Source organism: Elgaria multicarinata, chromosome 8 (assembly GCF_023053635.1).
Source record: "Elgaria multicarinata webbii isolate HBS135686 ecotype San Diego chromosome 8, rElgMul1.1.pri, whole genome shotgun sequence".
Classification (NCBI taxonomy): Eukaryota; Metazoa; Chordata; class Lepidosauria; order Squamata; family Anguidae; genus Elgaria; species Elgaria multicarinata.
In genome coordinates this window covers 54,623,494-54,629,609 of record NC_086178.1, presented here as the reverse complement: position 1 = coordinate 54,629,609, position 6,116 = coordinate 54,623,494, and positions in this window count along the sequence as shown.

Here is a 6,116-nt window from a genome sequence, read left to right as displayed (position 1 = left end):
ACAGCCTTTAGATGCGTATGTTTACTGCTGGATTAAAGACCAATTTTCATAGAAATACAACTTTACACTATTGGTTTTATGCTGATTATTTACTGGCACCTGGATTGTACACGTTTGTGCATCTGCTTGGAAAATCATGCCGATATGCCCCTTCCAGGCCAAAGTAGACATGATGGGTGCACATCCATGTGTTTAAAAAACTCAGATCTGCTGCACTCATGTAGAACATGGTGATGGGGAATGAGATTTAAAGAGCAAAAGGGTGTGTGTGTGTGGGGGGAAACCAAACCTTCCCCGCTTCTGCATCTTCCCTCCCAAAAGACCCTTACCCCAAACCCCTTTCCCTCTACCTGTCTCCCTTCTGGTATCAAACACTCTTTCTGGGAGAAGGGATATCAAGAGCAGTGATGTAGAGAGATCAGCTGTGGGTGGGAAATGGGGTTGAACTCTACATGTCTGCACCTGTTTTGCTCTTTAAGTCAGACTTCCTCTGATTTTGACATGATTTGGGTTTTGATTTATGTTGAACCTTGAACTAGAAAAACCTGTAGATCATGGAGAAAAATTCTAGTCCTCTCCCTGATATACAGGGAGTATTTTCTATTATTATCAAGGAGCATTCAAACAGAAGATGTGGCAACTATTTCATGAAGATTTTTATAAATGTAATTCTGCCTTCTGCTTAATTGTCTTCCCCCCTTCAAATAATATATCATTTAGCATACAAGTTACTACTTGGGTTGACAGTAAAAGTTCTTTTCATTGTTTATTTGTTAATGAATCAGATTTTTAATACTAGCCTTCAAAAGGTAATTATCAGGGTTACAAAAGATCATAGAATCATAGAATAGTAGAGTTGTAAGGGGCCTATATAAGGCCATCGAGTCCAACCCCCCTGCTCAATGCAGGAATCCACCTTAAAGCATACCTGACAGGTGGCTGTCCAGCTGCCTCTTGAAGGCCTCTAGTTTGGGAGAGCCCAAGACCTCCCTAGGCAATTGGTTCCATTGTCGTGCTGCTCTAACAGTCAGGAGGTTTTTCCTGATGTCCAGCTGGAATCTGGCTTCCTGTAACTTGAGCCCATTATTCTGTATCCTGCACTCTGGGATAGTTGAGAAGAGGTCCTGGCCCTCCTCTGTGTGACAACCTTTCAAGTATTTGAAGAGTGCTATCATGTCTCCCCTCAGGTAAAGAATAAATATTTACAGAAGTTAAAATACAATTAAAAATACATACAGAGATATCTCCCAGTAATCAGACCATACCAAAAATGTGAATCAAAATTGTCATTAAGGATAGTTGTCATAGCTACTTAATGCTATTGCTTCGGTTTCCATAGTTATAATGCTGGTGATCAAATTGATCTGTAGAGCTCTATGTTTGCAGGAATGTACGATTCACTTCTATGGGAAAGGAAATTTATGTGCAATTTGGGCATTCTCTAACGCTCACTTTGAAATAGCAATGCTTAACCTCCATATTTTGAGGCGAACTGACTTAGCTGATCCTGCTCCTAGACCCAGTGGAGCCTGGTGGCTCTAATGTCAGTGGGGTGGTGAATCTAATCTGGGTTTCAGTCAGAACTCTAAAAGAGCTACCCAAGGTGTGGAAGCCTCTTTGATTTTAATCTTTACAGTTCTGACTGAAACCTGGAGCGGATTCACCACCCCACTGACATTGGAGCCACCGACCTCCACTCAATGTGCTGATCAAAATGTAGTTATCCTTTGGATTTTGCTCTTCTCTGATTTGTACGATGCTACTCTCAGCTCAAGAATAGCCCCCCAAATATGGATAAAAACCCATTTTTTAAGGATAAAATGTGTTTGAGGATGTGTTATTTAAGAGAAAATATGTTTAGAAATTAGTAAATTGTGAGAAAATATGCTCCAAAATTCAAATTTACATACATATTTCAATACCAATTATTGTACAGGTGTTTTTTTTAAAAAAAAAAAAATCACAGGCGGGAATGGACTTATGAATGAAGATATAAGAAACTGTCATGGAGTGGAAATAGACTGAAATGCCCATCCCTACTCTCAAATCTCTTTTCTAGTGGAAGACGAAACCTCTGTATGTAGGAGCGATGGTTCATAGTCATTAGCTGGAATTGCAGTATTGCATCCCTTCCATTTATATAGGATATCATTCTCCTTCCAATAGCATCACATATAATTGAACATGATGCACACTGCAATTCTAACATCCCTGGATAATTATATGTCAAACAACAGCTACAAAAGGATACAGTGTGCTCACGATCTTGAAACAGAATGTGACCCAAACGAGGCTTTCAAAGCAATTATTTCGAATGATGACCCTGTTCTGATATATGTGCCAAATTTTCTCTGGATGGAAACGAAAGTACATGCTGAGCCTACCAGGTCAGAACATTAATTTAATGTTGCGATATGTTTTGCATTGGCAGGAATGTGTTCCCAGGACGCCTGCCGTTTTCCTCTACCATATTTAAATTCTCTTAATCATTTTCATGGCTCCCTCCATCTGAAAGGGCACCACCATGTCAAGTGAATGTGGCCTAGGCAAATATTTCCTTTGAAGCTCAAAACTTCCGTCACCTGTGTTTACGAAGGAGATCTTATTTAGCCTGTCCTTGCTTGCTTGCTTGCCCCCTTTCCCCTCCCTGCTCCCCCTTAGTTTTATTTACAGGACAGGAACCCCTCTCCTAGAGTAATCAATACTTCAGTAGAAATTTTTACAGTAGAATATTTAGAGCAAGAATGGTGTACTAATGCTGACTATGTGTGCTATGTTTACTCAATATTCCAATCTACAGGACAGAATGTTAGCACTTTTTAAAGGCAGTATATAAATATATTAATAGATTTTTCTCTTTCACATGTCCATATAACGTTTCAAATACTCTTCTTGTATGATATATGATGTATAAAATTATACTTGATGTATTATAATTTTGTGGTTGCTTACATTGCTTATTAAAATTACTTGAATTCTATGTTGAGATTACCACTTTTCAACATCTTATTTTGTTCCTTTATTTTGGACACCATTTGTTATGTGCCTTTTTCTAGTGCTGACAATTCATTATCCAATAACTTCCAATGCTGATGCTGAATTATTATTATTATTATTATTATTATTATTATTTTCATATATATCCCATGACGTTTAATAATATACCTTTTCTGTGACAATGTTCTGCTGAAGATCCAGAGCCCAACTGAATGCAGTCATGTGAGTTCAAAGGAGGATGTGCAGTAAACAGCAGTGACTGTGCACATTCCTATGATGGGGTGGAGAATGTGCAGAAACTGGCATAATGAACATTGGAGTGTTGCACATTGCCTGGTCGATCAGCAGTCTCCAAGGGTGGCTGAAGAATGTGGACAAGTGGACCATATCATTTGGGAGCATGTACACTGGCTGGCCATTGTACCTATTCTTCTCCTGGGGACTATGCCCATTTTGTTTGATGATCATAAAAAAATTATTTGGAGGCTATGTTTATAACCTAGGCCTGGGGTCCCCAATGTGGTGCCCATCAGCACCAGTGTGCCCACAAACCCCTCTTTTAGTACCCACCAGGCTTCTTCTCTCCACTGATTTTTTTAAAAACACATCATTATCGTCTTATCTGAAAGGTTGGTTTGCTGAAAAGGAAGTGCTGGTCTGCAGTATTTATTTACACCATGTTTATTTAAGAATGCCTCAGAGCCCCTGTGGCCCTCAGAGGCATTATTATTATTATTTTCATTTCTTAGTGGCCCATAGCCAAAGCTCTCTGTGTGGTTTACAACAATTTATAACAAATACAATAATATGATAAAACAAGCTACAAATTTTAACGCACATTTTAAATAAATAAAAACCAATTACAGTGAGCATTTTTTCCATAGTAGACCTGTTCAAAACAGCAGACAAAGATACCCAATCATATGATATTGAATGCCTGGAAGAAGAGGGCAGTCTTAACCTGGCACTGGAAATATGACAATGTCAATGCCAGGTTGGCCTGAGTGGGGAGTTCATTCCAAGTTGGGGGGGCACTACTGAGGAAACCCCCCTCCCCTTGTTGCCACCTTCTAAACCTCCCTTGGAGGTGGCACTTGAAAGAAAGCCTCAGATGTTCAGATACGTTCTGTTTTGGAGAGGCATTCTGGGTGTTTTGTTGAGCTTTGTCGGGGCATATATGTGATTTAGCATTTGGGGCTCACACTCCACCTCTGTTTCTTGTCAGAATTGTTTCTGAGCCTCATTAGTTTCCCTTCAGTGAAATGGGTGCAGGAACAGAAAATTGTGGGTTTAAAAGAGTGATTTTGGAACCCAGACTCTGCCTCTGCCTTGTACTTAGATTCTTGGGCATGTTCCTTTTATTTCAGTCTCACCAATTTTCCTTCTGGGAAATGGATGTATTTTGACTGACCATGTCTACATGGGCAGCATTTTGTGAGAGCATCTACAGCATTCTCTCAAAATTCCAAATGTGCCCACTAGCCCAAAAAGGTTGGGGGTCCCTGACTTAGGCAATATATGAAATGGCTCTGATCAATTCGCATCCCTCAACAATTATTGGTGATTGCTCATATTGATTGAACATTGTGCAAAGTCTCCCTGTTGACGTGTCAATTTTTGCATATTCTCCATGTACAAAATTGCTGGCGTTTATGCATATTTATTTTCCAACTCACCTTAGCTCCAATGTTTATATCTATATCTATATATTTATGATCTGATGTCACTGAGGGACTGGATAGACAGGAGGCTGCAGGAGCTGGTGGGGGTGCTGCTGAAGGGAGCAGCTGAAGACAAGAAGGAGGGATTGAGAATACATGGGTAGCTAAGAACAGAGGAACGGAGGAGGCGAGAACAGATGGGATAAAGGATGAAGGGCAGAGTGAGAAATGGAAGTCAGGGTGAAGGAATGGCCCAGAGGAATGTGCGAATGATAAAGAGAGATATGCATTTCAAAGAGGCTTGAAAATGAAGGATGGAGGCAGTCAGTAAGTACAGAGATGGGAGATGTAGAAACAATGATGGGGTGACACGTGCATGGAGGAAGCCATAGAGATCACACACACTTGGGCTCCAGGTTTATTTATTTATTTATTTATTTATTTATTGCATTTCTATACCACCCAGTTGCCAAAGCTCTCTGGGCAGGTCACAAAAATTAAAACCATCAAGTACAATTCAAGGTATAAAACAAACCACAATATAAAAACACAATATATTATTATTATTATTATTATTATTATTATTATTATTATTATTATAATATTTATTTGTATCCTGCCTTTTGCTCAATACTGGGCCTCAAGGCGGCCTTACAAAATTTAAAACATATACATTTTAAAACCTATGAATAGAAATATACAAAAGTTAGAAATATATTCCAATATTAAAACATTTAAACATTTAAAATATATGACAATTTTAAAAGTTCTTAGCACAGATGGAGGCCCAGATTAAGCGCCAAAGGTCTGCCGGAACAAAAATATTTTTGCCTGCTTCCGAAAGCACATCAAGGAGGGAGCCAGTCTAGCTTCCCCGGGAAGAGAGTTCCAGAGCACTGGAGCAGCCACCGAGAAGGCCCTCTCCCGTGTTCCCACCTTGTGCCTGTGATGGTTGTGGGACTGAAAGAAGGGCTTCCCCAGAAGATCTCAAAGCACAGGCAGGCTCATAAGGGAGAATGCTGTCTTTCAGTTAACCTGGACAGTACAGTATAAAAGTACAGTATAAAAGCACAACCAGGATAAAACTGAGCAGCAATGCAGAGATTTATACAGATTTAAAATATAGCTTTAAAAGTTAAAAGACTAAGATGGTAAACTGTTAAAATACTGGGAAAATAAAAAGGTTATCGAAAAGAGTATAACATAGGTGCTAGGCAAACTTCTCTAGGGAGCTCATTCCACAGCTGGGCTGCCACAGCAGAGAAGGTATTTTCTTTCCAAGGCTCAGCTTTTCAAAGAATCTGGAATATTTGTCACAAGCAAAGTGTGTGTGTGTGTGTGTGGGGGGGAGAGTTTTCTTCACAAACATAAGGGCTAGAATCTTTTAAAAACAAAAGTAGGCATTCTCAGGCTGATGAATTCTGTGACGGATGCTACATCACACAAAGAATTCTGTAG